The sequence below is a fragment of the Danio rerio genome, chromosome 7 (assembly GCF_052040795.2).
Source record: "Danio rerio strain M-AB ecotype USA chromosome 7, GRCz13ab, whole genome shotgun sequence".
Classification (NCBI taxonomy): domain Eukaryota; kingdom Metazoa; phylum Chordata; class Actinopteri; order Cypriniformes; family Danionidae; genus Danio; species Danio rerio.
Genome location: NC_141027.1, coordinates 40,157,466 through 40,175,041, shown reverse-complemented (window position 1 = coordinate 40,175,041; position 17,576 = coordinate 40,157,466). Strand labels below are relative to the sequence as shown.

Below are 17,576 nucleotides of genomic sequence, written 5' to 3'. Positions count from 1 at the left end.
AATTGTCTGCAGGTTACATAACTACAAGGCTCTACATTGTGCTTCTTAACTTTCCCCAGATAATGATGATTGATTTTGGGTCAGCGAGGCGAAAGGTTCCCATGGTGCTTCACGTCAACACAGCCATAATCTGTTATATGACACCAGGGGAGAGAAGACATTATTACAGGGCTTTTACCGAGAGAAACGACCTCGGGGAGACTCATAATGGGAGGATGTCCAAACCAGTAGCACACGGTGGACTGTGTGTGTATGTGTGTATTGTGTACAGTCTGTGTCAGGGAATGATGAATCAGCCAGATAAATTTACAGCAAGGCTTCCTGAATGTAAGATGTACATAAACACATTCAATTGGCCTTTGTGCGAGAGGAGTGAAATAAGGACACTTGGGACAATTCTTATCTATAAACAGTCAAATTACAGGTGCACAAGGAATAACGGCAAAATTATTATTAAACACCCAGGAGGAAAAAAAATGTAATCCATAAATCTAGGAAAGTAATGAAATTGAAGGCTAGCTGGAAGTAATATCAAATTGGAACAAATGGCTGTTGTGCTTTTTCCCTGAAGTGTCTCTAGTGGTGACACACAATTTAATAATCCACACTTTACTCTAACAGACAAAACAATGGCTTTATTTTACATCTGATTAGCAGATGTGGACTGAACAGATGCAGACTGGAGACATAAGACACAGTGATGTTACTGCGAGCCAAGTGCGTTTTTCCATAACTGTCATAAATGATCCACAACATTGCTTATTGCTTTTATAAAACATTGTTGACAGCCATGTGAAAAAGGACACTTTGTAAAATATGGTTACCTTTCTTAACAATAATGGGAATAAATTATTGGGAAAATTATGAGAATAAATTATTTTGTAGAATAGATGGATGCAGTTGCCAAATAATGAATCAGTTTGAAGCATTAACATCTACCGCACAGATGTGCATTTATCAGCAGCTTGAAAGCATTGCATCAGAGAATGCATAAAGATTATATTTTCTGGATAGAACCAAAACCTGTAGAAACATCAGGCCATACTACTGCTACTATTACTACTAGTACTACTACTACTACTACTACTACTACTACTACTACTACTACTACTACTACTACTACTACTACAAATAATAATAATAATAATAATAATAATAATTATTATTATTATTATTATTATTATTATTATTATTATTATTATTATTATACACATATTACATAATACTGGCAATGTGGTGGTGCAGTGGGTAGCAAGCAAGACTCACAGCAAAAAGGTCACTGGTTCGAGCCTCAGATTGGTCAGTTGGCATTTCTGTGTGGAGTTTGCATGTTCTCCCCGTGTTCGTATGGGTTTCCTCAGGGTGCTCTGGTTTCCCCCACAGTCCAAAGATAAGTGTTATAGGTAAATTGGGTATGCTAAAATTGACTGTAGTGTATGAGTGTGTATGGATGTTTTTCCAGTGATGGTTTGCGGCTAAAAGGGCGTCCGCTGCGTAAAACATATGTTGGATAAGTTGGTGATTCCTTCCGCTGTGGCAACCCCAGATTAATAAAGGGACTCAGCTGAAAAGAAAATTAATAAATACTACTACTACTAATACTACATCCAAGTTCCATTCATACAACTGACATTCATACTGTATAGAACGTACTTTTCTAACGTTCAAGTGGTACATGTAAGTTCAAATGCATTACCTACTGAATAGTATGTGATTTCAAACATAGCCCATGTCTTTCCGTGTTTGATCCTTGCCTTGTTTTACCGTTTATATAGATTCTTTGCCACCTGTACTGATCACTTGTTTGTTGCTTTGACTACGCTTCTGAATTACCCCTATGATACTGTTTGTACTGTTTAACTGCCTGTAATGAACCGCACATAGATTCTCAACGGCGTTGTCCAGCATCCAACAGTTACAGTAGGAGACTTTTATAGCAAAGAAGGTTTTTAGCTTAAACCGTGTGGTTCTTGATGAGTGTTTTGGATTACCATTAATAATGTTATACAGAATGTTCAGTTTGTTGCACAAACAGATTACTTCAATTCAAGTCCTTAATGTGAATTTATGAACCACACATATTAATATTGTTTTGCCCGTATATGATTTTTCCAACTCTCAAAGTTCCTATCAATGATCTAGGTTGCAGCTAAAGTCTTCTTTAATATTCTACCGAAGAAAATTAAGCAAATGAACTATTCCTTTATCTCTCTGGACATTCGGGATGGGTTACACGCAGTTGTTGGCCTGTAACTGTGATAGTTTCCACATTATTAATGATTTACAAAGGAGCTCCATATTCTTTATTGGCTTTCCTTCATCTGGCTCGCCCTTTAAAACACTGGTTGGATAACTTTACCAAGATCTTGTTTCATACTTGGATGGTGTCTTTCAGTGGGCATTCAACTTTGATCTAAAACAGGTTTGCTTTTTATTACAGCCATTCCCTGAAAAGTTCTGTAGCAACTCTTTTAAAGCAGAATCTGCAGAGTCTTTTGGTTATGCTGAAGTGAGCCGTGCAAACCCCTTTTAGACCACAATATCAGTGCAGCTTCCAGCACGCGAGACAAAAACTATAGTCACTATTTATCAGCATTTCTATCCAGATGCCATAAAGTGAAAATCAAATCTTCCACTGACTCTAACCAATTTGTTACACAATAGGACATCAGACAATGCTGCACAACCAGAGTAAGAATCCATTTAACAGAGGTCAATCGCAGCTGTAGGTGAGCTGAAGGAACAAGAGCTTTGTCGACACAGGCTGCATTGATAAAAGGACCCATTGTGTGGATCGCAGGCAAGAGGAAACTATTTGTGTGCATCTGCGATGAAGAGAGAATGGAACACTGCATCGTGTTCTCAACAGAAATATACCTGAAAAGGCAGAGGCCATGGACACACTGTGATGTTTCAGAACAATCGCATTTAAATATAAAAGTGAATCCTCTAACAGTATGAGTCAGTAATCTTGACTCATTCTTGATATTGAAAGGTAACCACAGCAATGTTCTGGCACCTCACATGTTTGGTATGCAATACTTTGACCAAAGTAATATTATAGCAACAAAGTACTAGCTGTTCCTCAATTTTAACTGAACCATCAACAAAACATTGTTTTTGGTAATTCGTTATGTGCATGGCTGTTTTACAGAGCACACACGTGCAGTTTTGCCTTGTCCAGTTATTATAAGCCTTTTTGGACAATTTTTGGTTGTTTGAGTTTGAGTAAGCAGTTTATAATGTTAATAATGAAGGCATCTGGTTTAAAAGAGCTCTATTATATTCTTTCACAAAGTCTTGATTTAGTTTTTGGGTGTACTACTGTAGGCCATGCTTGTTAGTTAGAAAACCACATTTTTAACATAATTGATAATATTAGAATCCATTTTGTCCTAATTGGCACAAATGATTTGATTAGTTCCGGGTTTGATGAAGGCCCACCTTACGAAAAACTCAATCGGGTGTGATTGGATATCTGTCCCAGTGTGTTGTGACTGGCAAACAGCTTAGATTGTGTTTCAGTACTGCCACATCCCTTGCCAAAGCAGCAGGTTTTGCTCTGGTATAGTAACTCTTTTGCTGATGTCTACAGAAGATGGCAAATATAATCATTTTACGCGTAATCTGACAATGTCTAACAGACACATGCTGTTTAGGAAACTCAAACATTTACTCTGTTCTTCTCCCAGTTAAACAGTCATTTACTTTTACAAATCTTGGGAGAAGTTGGTGAGTTTACGTGTAAGGCCATTATGTATTTCTCCAAGGCAGTGCAGACTAACATTGCAGCACCTATCACCCATTATAGACCAATGAATATGATTATTATGAAGTGCTTTAAACGATGTATACACATTTGGGGATCAGAGCATCTGATATTTCAGCTGAGAATATTAAGAAGTATTATGCAGAACCTCCCCACCCACCAACCATTTTCTTGGCGGGATTCATTTCAGTGTTTTCTATGGACAGCTATTGTGAAATCACAAGGCACAGAAAACAATGCATGTAGTCCAAATGAGCTTCATTGTAGTAATTGAAAACTATACAAAATATTTCCCTTTAGAGTGGATTTTGATATTTGTAACATTGTAGACCTTTTTTTATGCCCAGACATGCACACTACACACTGACTAAAATTTTAAATGTGAAAAAGCATAATAATGCCCCTTTAAAGCAGATGTAGAGATAAGGGATAAACATACAAACTCTTAAACTACAATAAATATTTAATTCAGGTTATAGACAATAATTAAATAATAATAAAAACTATTATCTTTTATAGAAAAAAGGGAACTGGGTGACTAGAGCATTGTATGATAAACTTGATGATGACTTGAGCTAGTAAATAACCGTACTATTAAGCTAAAATACCATTTAGCAACTTTACAGAAATGTACTGGCAACATTCATTCTTTCATTCACTCATTTTTCTTCAGCTTAGTGCCTAATTATCAGGGGTCATTACAGCAGAATGAACCACTAACTACTCCAGCATATGTTTTACGCAGCGGATACCCTCCCAACCAAAACCCATCACTGAGAAACACCCATACACTCTTGCATTCACACAAACACTCAGAAGCACCTGGTTTTGACCCCAATTAACATAGAAATTTTCTACCATTCTGCCACTCTTCTGTTGATTTAAAACTGTTTAAATCATTTACATAAACAAAAACAAAAATACAAGCAAAGATTTAGAACAAAGAGTATAACAGAACGCCACACACACGAAAAGAAGTGTCAACAAAACAGATATCTAAAATAAAATAACTGCAGAGACAGGGAACTGCAGGAGCTGAAATACTGTAGTAGAGGCAGGGAAACGAATTGGTTTAAGAGCAGATGAATGGAAATGAAAGCATAAAAGGGTGTGAGGAATGTGTGAAAAGAATAAAATTAAATAAGAAATGAAAAGAACTGGCAGATTAAAGGAAATAATAACGTTTACAAAAAGAAGGTGAAGGTTCAGATAGATACATGTGTATATGTGATATATATAGGAAGAGAAAGAGTGACCCTCATTCACTGCATTTATCGTTTCAGTCAGACAGAATTGCAGCTGTCACTATTGGTTACTGTAGGTAGGAAAGAAAAACAGAGAATCAAAAGAGCTCTTATCTACACCCAGCTAAATGTCTGGGGGGAAAAACATGCAGGTGTGATCACACAAAAAAACAAAAAACACTTGAACCCTTGCAAGTAATCAGACTCATGAGGAAGCTTGTTCTTATTTTATTCCAGTAACAAAAAGAAGTCTCTAGCACATTTTGTCTGATGGGCACATTCAAAGGATTTTCATTATATAGGTACTAGGGCTGCATTGATATCGCATGTGCGAGTCCGCACTAGTCACATCAGAGGGATCTGGAATGAAGTTGACATTTGTCACAATCACCAGCAATCTAATCCTGACTACGGACTACAAATTCACCATTATGTGGACTACAAGTTCCAGTCTGTTCACATGCACCTGTTCCAGATTCTGCTGATTGCACACACTCACAGCCAGAGGATCATTATAGACTAATTACAAGGACTAAATACACAGCACACATGCACACGTGCTGAGTCTTGTTACAATATTGTGAACATTACGACAAGTTTTCCTTGCCTTATTAGAACATCGACTTGTTTGTTTTACATTGTTTTCAACCTGCCTTCTGACCACTCACCTGTTATTTGTTTACGACTCCGGATTATCTGGATATACCCATTTACCCCTGTATTGACCATACATTGTCTGAGTATTTTTAAAATTGAACCTGCATTTGGATCCGCACTCCTTTGTCCAGCGTCCCATTCACATTACAATTTTATAGTTGAACAGACACTACAGTTACCAACATAGTGAAGTAATTTCAAATTTTAACCTTAGTTTATTAGCTTAAGTTTATATTTTGCATGTGTTTTAAGGACCTGACTTAAGATTTTGAAGCAAAGTTAAGTCTTTTGGGCAAAATAAATGATGTGTTTGTAGCTTTTACAACATTAATTTTACATATTATAATTATGCACTCAAAACGATACAGTTGTGTTAGTACTGTTGGTGGTATTATTATTATTATTATTATTATTATTATTATTATTATTGTTATTATTATTTTTTTTTACTGTGATTATTTAATTTCTATTACTGTTTAATTCCCTAGAAAATCATAAATCATTGTTTATTTGCATATTTTTTTCTGTTGTATAACTTTGCTTGTCAGTTTTAAAATGAGATTTAATGCAGAAATGGTCCCCTACAGAATAATCCCAATCCATCTAAATTCTGAATTCTTTACCAGGTATTCAATTCATTTGCTGAAATTGCATTTATATTGCAATATACAGTATTCAACATTTGAAGTGGATCAAAACCTTTCATCAAAGTTGTGCATAAATTAGTGAAGAATGGCCGTTCTTGTTTTAGGTCTTAGGCTTTTTTGATCCACTTCAAATGTTGACTACTGTATATCGTAGTAAATGAAAAATTGCATTGTCAGTTTTTTCCAATATCGTGAAGCCCTACTAGGCACATGTTTAAAAAAAAAAGTTTTGTAACATGAATGTAGTTATTATGAATGTTAAGGAGTTCCTCTCTCTGACTTGCTTTCTAGTCATTTTCCTGTTAATATAATTAAATAAGGCTGTGACTATAATTGCGTTAAGCCACAACAATTATTTTGAATAATTAATTTCAAGACAAAGCAGCCCATGCAAGATATCTAACAATAATAAACAAAAGAATCAGCCACTCCCTCGTTGTGAAAAAGATAAGGTTATATGATGATAAAGAGCAAAAGAGATGTCAAGAGATTGGAATAAACCAAGATTAAGTGAGCTAGAAAAGATAAATCGGGAGAGAGATTTAATTAGATGAGCCTGCATAATTCATCAGCTTCATCAAGATTGTGATTGCATACTGTCACATGCATAATTGATTAAAAAAGAACCTGCATAGTCTTTTACACAAAGAACAAAGATATCATTGAAGATCTCCAGAAAGCCATCAATAAGTACATTTTAGTGCTGCTGCGTGGCAGCACACACTGTAACAAAACAGAAAGAAAAGATAATGTGAAAAATGAAACGCTCCGACCTGGCTGAGGGTAATAAAAAGTGTAGAAGGTGATATTTGAAACAAAGGAGGTGAAGGAGGAGTCAAAAATGAAGAAAACTGCTGTATTTCATGATTAATCTTCCATTGCCGGGGAGATCAGAGATCACTGGACAGTTAACCCAGTGTGACCCTAATAATCATAACTGCTGACAGGACAATATTGGACATTTTCTCTGTACTCTGCAAGGAGGTCATAAAGAAAAAACAAAAGAACTATTTTACATAAAACAACTTTTGATAATTAACACAGGAACACTGAAAATTATTCACAAGGTTGTTGGATTTTTTAAAATTAATACAAAGATAAACACGCCTTCTTAATAAAGGCCTTCAGTGTTACAGATAATAGGCACTTTCCTCAGAAAACTAGGTCTCGCAACAAACGGTCTGTGAAAGGACGTGTTTAACCTTCAGAAAATGCTGATCATCATCATTAAGAGGTCAAACTAAAATTATATGAGCTGTTTTATTTTCTATTCACAGCTTCCAGAGCTTAATGCAACCTTGTTACCCAGATTTATTTCTTAAATAACCATGTCGAAATATAATCTAGGTTGATAATGCAAATATTCATCAGCCTTAAAGGATGAATGAGGGGTTATTTTGACAGATGAACTGACCAGCAATTGACCCGAACCCCGACTGAGATTTTACAGAGTGCCTCTGCTCAAGGACAGATAATGACCATATTTAGTATAATATTTAGCTTTGATTATGGTGTACATTCATCATGGCAACAACCCATTTGCAATGTTAGAAAGTTTATTTTCATCAAGAGATCATTTTGGCAAAGATTTTGCATTTATGATGAGAGCATCTCTATTATCTGACCTTGAGGAGAACCACTGTCTACTCTAGAACATCTCAAGACATTGAGATGGATACATCTTCTGACATGGCTTTTTAACAGATAAAAAGCTACATGGTGCATCAGTTAGAGTAAAAATATGTTACCAAATATTTAACATGGCAGGAACATAGTACTGTAATAAAACTCTAATCCTAGACTCTGTATTTATTTATTTAATTATTTTAAAAGGAATGTCTAATTGAAATACATTATCTCTTCTACCAGGGAGTCTTGGTCAAGACAGGCAGCATAGAACAGTTATAAAAAAAAAAAAAAAAAAAAACATGTCATACACACAAAAATTGTACAAACCATAATCAATTGTTAAAACATACACATTTCTTAATTGACAGTCTTTAAAATATTTTCAAATATAGCGATAGATGGTACGGATTTCATATGTAAGATATGTTGAAGCTCATTCTATACATTTGGAACATATTTAGAGAATGCATATCGACCTGAAACAGCATCTTAAGTAAGAGTATTTCTACTAATCTGGTATTGTAAGTATTTAAACAGTACAAATTTAGCAAATTAGATTTATTTAAATCAGTAGCAAATTAGATTTATATTGTGGTAATTTACTAACTAAAGCTTTAAAAATGAAAACTAAGGTATATTGTTTTCTCCTTAACTGTAAGGTCCATTCTGTCATTTTACATGAATCGCAGTGATTTTTGCGAGCACTTGAACCAGTGACAAAGGCAATATGATAAACAATCCTAAACTCTTACATATTTGCTTAACTAAATCAAAGCCTTAAACAGAACTTGCCTTTTGTAAAACTCTACAGCAAACTTTTTACATGTGTAATTTAAGTTGTAATCATTTATGTGGCACATCTGCAACGAACAAGGCAAAATTTTCTTTTTTTACCTACAGCAGCAAACCTCCACCATCCACCAAATGTTTTATGAAGGCTGGTTGTCTCTAGACCCAGCCGAAAGCTCTGCATGCTACAGATCAATACAGAAAAAAAACTCACCTACAACCAAAATATGAAGCACAAAGCAGTATATTATTAGTGCAGTGTTGCAATAAATTGTATCCCAATTCAGAAGACTGTGATGTTTTATGTGGTGCAGAGAGGGTCGCATTAAACTACAGACTTACAAAAGACTTAACCACAAATGCCGCACTGAGAGAGGGAACCAGTGGAGGAATGTGTGGCATATTAAAATTGATCACAGCAATATGTGATGTGTTGAATGCAGTAGCAGGCAGATGCACAATCCACTTCTCATGAGACAAAACTGGGAAGGAATTGAACCTTACAGTATCTCATAAACAGGAGTGCACTTTACAAATGCTTTTGACTAATATTAATAAAACACTTCTGACTAATACAATTTTGATGAATCACTGTCTAATGTTAATTTAATGGGTTATTCAGTGTAATTACAGAATGCAGATCAAACCTGGTACGTGTTACACAGAGCATGTTCCACCTACTGGTTAAGATTTCTGAAAATTTTTGTTTATATCCAGCACAGCTTACAGAATCGAATGGTATTCAGTCATTCTGGCCATCTTACTATTTTAATTTTGAAGTAAAATGCTGTAATTTATAGAGGCTTGATGACTTATGAAAGTTGACATGTTTTCGGTGGGCTCTACATCCTTTAGAGGACCTTGAAACCCCTCTCTTTCAGTTCAAGTCTACCTCTGAATTAAAAAAAAAAATTGCTTCATGATGGGCATGGAGCGCTGCGAGCAGAGGGTAGAGTGGGCATGGCCGGCAGAGCAGGGGAAAAAGAGGGGAGAGAACAACTGTCAGTCAGCTCACAAAGTCAGACACGAACCATGAGGAGAGCCATAATCTTATAGTTTACAAAGTTAAAATGCAAAGAAATAAAACCTAAGAAATTTAATGCCTTGCTACATATGTTATAAGTAATTTCATAAACACAACCACAATTTGTTATATCATCATAAAGATAATCATGTTCATATAAACACTATAAATGACTTCTCTCCTTCTCAATCCCTGGGTCTGAATGAAGACACAGTGGATAGCAGTGCAGCAGGTCTCTATCTCTATCTTTTTCAACCGTTAGCCCTGCCGGTAATCGAGAATTTAAAATAGGCAAATGCAGAAGCATGATATAGGTGATGCCTGAAAGGTAACGAACTCAACTGATAAAAGACAAAGTACACCATTCTCAAATTCTCGTACAGCTCTCCCAACAAAAAATGCTTGCTGCAAACCAACAGCTTTGCTGTTCCAGTACACGATTACCAGCGATCATTTCCCATAAGAACCTTGTTCTACAATAACCATGGACTACAAATCTGCCATTTCTGGACTACATATTCATACATGCACTCTGGTCACACTCACACATGCTTCCTCATCTAGACTGATTACATTCACACCACCTGAGGATTGTCAGAGACTGATTAACACACACTATTTAAGCCACACATTCACCCCTTCAGTTTGCCGAGTCTTGTTATCTGTCACAGTAGCATTACAACGCGTTTCCCAGTCTAGTTATCTTGTGTACCGACCGTTAGCCTTGTTAGCCTCTTTGTCTTTGCCTGCCGCCTGCCTTTCTGACCTCTTGCCTGTATTCGACTGTGATTCTGGATTGTCCTCACATACCTGTTTGCACCTGTGTTGACCACCGCTTGCCTGACTGTGAATAAACCTGCATATTGGATCTTACCTTCAGTTGTATGTGTCACTCCCCAACGTTACAACCAGCCTGGACAGCATTGTTGAGGAAAAAAAATGTGGATCATGGAAACAAACACATGCAACCCTTGGACGCGGTCTCACCCAGCCATTGGGTCTCACAGCTTGGCAGGCCTGCCTTGCCTTCGGAAAACCATGTGCTCTCATGAATAATTAAGAAGCAGGGTCTTCTCATAGGATAAGAAAACTCAGCTATGAATAATAATGGGAAACCGACGTGACATTACTCCAGTAGGGGTTGCGCGCTAGGTGACCGATTTTAATCCCGCCCTAAAATATTTTACATCAGGAAGATACGATTAGCTGACAAATGCTCAAAATCATCCACAATTAAAGCTGACAGGTGCTAACTTTTTCTTAACTGATGTTCAACACACACACACACATATGTTAAAATATCAAAAAAACTATTCCAGGTTGACTTGAACCTTTAAGTCAGGTGTACGAGGTACGATTATAGCTGTTGTATAAGCTCATACAATGCAGAATTTTTGCCAATGGGAGAACTTTCATGGAAATTGGACTTTATAATTTACACAAACAGGATGACCAGCCACCCTTTTTTCCAGTGCTGAAAAAGAACCTGTAAGTGTAGTAATCATTTAAGCAATAAGCATAAGTAATAAGAATAATAATATCCATGTTTTTGGTTGCAGAATTTCATAGTTTCTTCTAAATTTGGATTTAGAAATTTGGATAGTTTCTTCTAAATTTGGATTTATTTTGCAGAGTCCCGCTCAGCACTCTGAGCAATGTGAAGAGAGTTTACTCGCACGTGACTTGTTTTAGCTCTTTTGGTCCGATTAGAAACTTTGCAGTGTGAAAGCCAACCGCACCAAGAGCAAAGAGCAACAATGTAACATTTGATGTCTCTGTTTCAGAACAACTGAGTTGATTCACAGGTGTGAAAGCACCCTAAGTATTTGATTATTTTACCCAGAGGAAAATGTTGGATTTTTCAACAAACATTGTACAACTCTGTATCTTCCTGCAGTTAAATAATAAACCATTGATTAGTTATGACACATTTTTTATTTTTTTGCTTTGTTTGATTTTACTTTGTGGCGATAGTTTTAAGTTCCAGTGGCTAATAAATCTATGCATCTCTACTCCTAAGATATCTTGCAACATTCAGTTTTTATTTTACTTTTACTAAAAGAAACCACAACAATAATTCAGCACCGGTGCACAACTCATTTTATGATCTTCATGTTGATTTGCAATTAAAACATGACAGGGAATAACTGTGAAATATTTCAGGGAGCCAATTAACTGGTCACCCATCTTTCATAATTAATCAGTCGATGTGGCAGAATCACAAGTAGCAGGATTTCATCATCAGCAGCAGGTTAGGACTGTTTAAATCTCTCCATGACAACATTTAAATAGTAGTAACAGAGTCAGCATCTAAGTGCTCACAAAAGGCTAGAATTACAATTAGGCTGTCAGAAATAGGGATAGAGACACCCACAACACAGGCCTCTGGAGGTAGAAAAAGGGGGTCTCTTTACTATCTCCAGAGGCCTGTGTTGTGGGTGTCTCTATCCCCATTTCTGACAGCCTAATTAAGCAAGTGTGTAACCTTTAATTGATTTCCTCATGGTGCAAGAGCTCAGAGTTGCTCATTTTGGCCTTAATTAATGATCTCCTCATTAGTGTCTGTTTAAGGGGGGCACACAGGGGCTTCAGGTGTGAGATAGTGGTGTGCTGGGGGCTTCCCTGCAGTAATTATGGAGCCTGACGTTGGCTGTCAATAACATGAGCTTAGAGCCTGCCTGTTTCATAAGTAACTTTGGCATTACACGGCTAAATGGTTCTTTTTCATAAGGCTAATATTTATAATGGCTGCATCCAAAAGCTTTAAAACGCTACATTATTAGTCAGGATTCTAAGCCAGGAAGACATCAAGATATGTCATAATATAAATTCTACTTCACTTTCTGTCTCAAGAGGTTCCGTCTGATTTTTGAAGGCAGGATCGATGTTCTCTGCTTTGCATATCCCACAATCCTGTGCTTTCCATTTCTGACAGTTGAGCCAAAAAATCAACACGGCATCTGAAGGTGTCATATTGGTATCATTTTGTGTGTAAATATATGTTTTTGGTCAACCTTCTCCTCTTTTTTAGGGCTTTTCCAGTGAGAAGTTACAACTATAGTGAGCAAAAATTCCCTTATCACCAGCGCTCTCTATTTTTTTCTACTTGATGATATATTGTGATGCTGTCAAAGAAGTCTGTCTGATATCAGTTTGATGACATAAAACAAAATAATTGGAAACTAATGCTGCATCCAAAACTGTATACTAATGTACTATATACAGTATTACACTCACCAGTCACTTTATTAGGTACACCTGTCCAACTGCCCATTAAAGCAAAAGTCTAATCAGTCAATCACATGGCAGCAACTCAATGTATTTAGGCATGTAGACATGGTCAAGACGATCTGCTGCAGTTCAAACTGAGCATCAGAATGAGGAAGAAAGGTGGTTTAAGTGACTTTGAACATAGCATGGTTGTTGGCAGACAGGTTGGTCTGTGTATTTTAGAAACTGCTGATCTATTGGAATTTTCACGCACAACCATCATTAGTAACTCAATTAACCACTCGTTTAAATGTAGAAGAGCATCTCTGAACACACAACACTTCCAAACTTGAGGCAGATGGGTTACAGCAGCAGAAAACCACACCGGGTACCACTCTTGTCAGCTAAGAACAGGAAACTGAGGCTACAATTTGCACAGGCTCACCAAAATTGGACAATAGAAGATTGGAAAAACGTTGCCAGGTCTGATGAGTCTCCATTTCTGTTGCAACATTTGGATGGTAGGGTCAGAATTTGGCATCGACAACATGAAAGCATGGATCCATCCTGCCTTGTATCAATGGTTCAGGCTGATGGTAGTGATGTGTGTGGGGGATATACTGTATTTTTGATCCACTTTGGGTCATTTAGTACCAATTGAGCATCATGTCGATGCCACAGCCTACCTAAGTATTGTTGCTGACCCTGTCCATACCTTTATGACCACAGTGTACCCATCTTCTGATGTCTTCTTCCAGCAGGATAACGCACCATGTCATAAAGCATGAATCATCTCATCTCTGGTTTCTTGAACATGACAATGAGTTCACTGTACACAAATGGCCTCCACAGTCACCAGATTTCAATCTAATAGAGCACCTTTGGGATGTGGTGGAATGGGAGATTCGCATGATGTATGTGCAGCCGACAAATCTGCAAATCTTTCTAAAGGTAAACAGGGTCCAACCTGGTACTAGTAAGATGTACCTTATAAATTGGCCAATGAGTGTATATGCTATCTATACTATATACTATGCATGTTGAAAATGGGCAATGGTTAGAGAGTTGAACTTGCGCTCCAAAGGTCACAGGTTTGGTACCAGCAGGGATTTTTGGTTGAAATATCCACCTCATGCCACTGCTGAGGTGATTCCCCTGAGCAAATCACTGAACACCCAACTGCTCCCTTAGTGTGTTTTCATGGGTGAAAGTCGCTTTGGATAAAATCGTCTGCTAAATGTTTAAATGTAATGTAATTGTAAAACAGTACATGAGCCATGTACCATGTTTAAATTCAATATATTTGAAAATAATAGGCAAAAACCAACCTAAATGACCTACTATGGTAGATGAGATACTTAAGTGGACATTTGAAGGACACTTTGAATGTCCTTCACATGAGGTCACAGTAATGGATTTATGAATGGAAGTGAAAGACATGAAACATCATGGCAAATGTACACATTTCATTCACACTACCCATATTAACTATATATCAAACACTTTTTCCAAAAAATATAGTTCAGTACCTACTCAAATTATACATGCATTCCAAACTATTAAATCTTAACAGTGAAATTGATGGCAAAATGTTGTTCATAAAAAGCTTGTTACATTCCCTTTTACAATATGTACCTCCCTGAAACATGCTTGCCAAAATTAATCACTCAAGAAATGCTTTGACAATATTATGTACTAAAAGAAAAAAAAAAAACAACTGAAGTACAGCTATGGAATGTTCAAATAATCAGTGTCCCTCTGGGAAACCTACAAGACTAAGATCAGTAACGCTTGTGTCAGAAAAAATGTGTCAGTTCTCTGTAAATGTAATGCATGTCTGTGTGAGCAGGAGAGACAGAGATGAATCTGTCAGCAGCTCTTTTGAAGGTCAAGTGCAGGTATTCATGTGGCCTCATTAAAGTGAAAACAGTCCAAATCTGAGACGCTCACACATAAACACACACACACACACACACACACTCTGCATCATGACAGGGTAGACGTATATGCTGCCTGGTGGAAGCACGATGTCTATTAATGGTAAAATAAATGAGTAACTATTGACAGATAGATTAGTCACACATACTTAGACTCACATGACGAGTGTTACTCACAACAAACTGTCAATCAAAAAGCAGATCTTAACAGGATGGTTTAGCTCACTCTTTTTTCCTCTGTTGTTTGACACCAACATGCAAACAATGAATAATTAATTATGCATACGAATGATGATGAATAATGAATATCTGTTCTCTCTGTCCGTTTTACAATTAGCTCATTATAATAGTTAAATCATTTTTTGAAATAAATATTTAAAGTCATTAGTTATATATAATGCATATTTCGTATACATGTTTTATTATTTTTTAACTATGACTATGATCGGTATTAAATAAATAGTAAATATCATGTTGAACAATTAATGCAATCTCACACAATTTGTTTTTACATGAATCAAAGGGCTTTGAAAATAACGTATCACAGTTTCTTTTCTAAAGTAATATGTTGATATAAGAATAATAAAATTCACATTATGCTTGATCGTGACATTAGAGAGCCACAATTTTGCATTAAAAATGCCATATTTAGTTTTTTGGGATCTCCAACAACAGGCTGATATGTATGCAAGGTCAGAAACACTTTCATTGTAAACTGTGTACTGACAAAGTTCCTGTCAAGGTCTGACAAACAGTGTTGCCAGATACAGCCGACTTTTTCAAGCCCAAAAGCTGTCCAAAACCCAATGCACAAAAAAAATCCAAAATATTAGATTAATATATATATTTTTTTTATTTAATTCATTCAAATCGAAATTAACCTAGTTACTTTAACTGTCATAATTTCTAACCATACAGCAACCAACACCAGCAGTCACAGAAGCACAATATAACTGGATAGAGAGAGGAGTCAGATTTGTTGGGGAATCAGATTTTGATACAACTTTCCTTCAACTCCTTTTGAACCCCACGCATGAACCCACGCTGTTTGCGGTATGCACTGGTCACTACAAACTGAATAGAGTAGGAGCACACAGTTATGTTTGTTAAATAAGTTGCATATAAAATGTACGTTTCAAAACCGCCCAAATTTTGTTAACTTGCCAATGCCATTTATTACCCGCACAATCAAATTTAAAATCGCCCAATTGGGCAGGAAAACTACAAAAAAATAGAGACTACAAAAAATACATCCAGGTTAGTGAGATCACAAATGCTTCAGGTTACTTGCATAAATTAGAGGCGTGATGCTTTCTGGAGCCAATCCATGAATCACAGCACATTATGTTAGCTGACCAATCAGAGCCTTTTGAGGGCACCCTTTCGGAGGAACTAGGAAATATGACAGTCGTTTTCATGTTAGCTGAATAGCTGTATATAATCAAAGTAAGGTAATTTTTTTTTTTACAAATGAAGCATGAGCACACAATGCTTTGCATCTTATAAACACAACCAATCCTTAAAAAGACACTCTGGACCACCCCTTTAATAGTCTTTGCTGATCCTTGCTTTAACAAATGTCCAGAGAATCCCGCAATGCAGGGTAGATTATTGTATTATTCATCAAAATGTTCACTCATTTATTATCACTCATCTTCAGTCATGATTAGCCACACACCAATTAGTCTTCAAAGGGAAGGGCGTGTTCACATTTGATCTGATCTGATACCTTGTATTTGGTCTTGTTTTGTGTCGACGTAAATATGGTAAGGATAACATGTAAAAGGTAAAAGATTCGAATGCAAGATTAATTATTTAAACGACTTTCTGTTAACTTTTGAGATTTTATTGTTTTAAATAATTGTGTAAATTTAAACGTCAGCAGGATGTTTTTATTCACTTAGTGCTTTGTTGCACACAGCACGAAAGGGAATTTTTAAAAATCCATAATAGTGGCTGTATAAAAACTGGATTAATGAAGGCGGAAAATTCGAATTGAATGAAATGAATAAACTTCATTTTAAAATAAACTGAATATATTCAAAGTGAAAGGTTATTTTTAACTGCAATAATATATCACAATATAGCTTTAATTGTGCTTTTGATAAGTATATGCTTAAGAAAAATCTCTATTCCACGCCAAAGTAAATTAATAGGGAGGCACTCACTCACTCATCATCATGCACTATATACCATGCTGAAGAGAGTCCAATGGCCATCTTATATGAATGTGACACTATGATCTCCAGAAATCTCCCATTTTCCAAACTGGAGTGTGGGAGGGATGTTAAAGAAGGCATGGAAATTCTGACTGCTGCAGCACATTCTGTATATCTATACTGCTCTAAATGCATGAAAGGGAAAAAAAAAGAATGTTCTGGAAAAAATAATGATTATGTTTCAATGACTGGTACAGGTGGACACAAGCTGCTAACATTATTGGCAGAAAGTTTGGAAAAAAAGATTTGAATGCTGGAATCATAATAAAATATATGCTATATATAACACAGTGTGGGTACGTAGTTCCTCAAGCATTCATCAAAAGAAAAGAATTGCACATTTCTCTGGGAATTAATCCTAAAAGGTTGCTTCCTCTATAAAAATGCCAAGTCAGAAAATATTATGTTATATTACCTGACATTTCTGTAGCTTTTAAATGTGCAGCTGTAG

The 17,576-nt window shown here is 36.3% G+C and overlaps 2 protein-coding genes and 1 long non-coding RNA gene across 10 annotated transcripts in view; all 3 read right to left on the bottom strand.

Moving 5' to 3' along the window:
• esyt2b (extended synaptotagmin-like protein 2b) overlaps window positions 1–17,576 on the bottom strand; it is an 846,120-nt gene that overhangs the window by 368,677 nt on the left and 459,867 nt on the right. The gene's annotated exons all lie outside the window — the stretch shown is intronic.
• Window positions 1–17,576, bottom strand: part of sorcs2 (sortilin-related VPS10 domain containing receptor 2) — a 306,229-nt gene that overhangs the window by 237,413 nt on the left and 51,240 nt on the right. The gene's annotated exons all lie outside the window — the stretch shown is intronic.
• On the bottom strand, window positions 8,221–15,693 carry LOC147843131 (uncharacterized). The gene is made up of 2 exons (XR_015496034.1): window positions 13,826–15,693; window positions 8,221–12,947 (listed from the first exon to the last, which is right to left on the bottom strand). It is a non-coding gene; the product is annotated as an uncharacterized LOC147843131 (long non-coding RNA).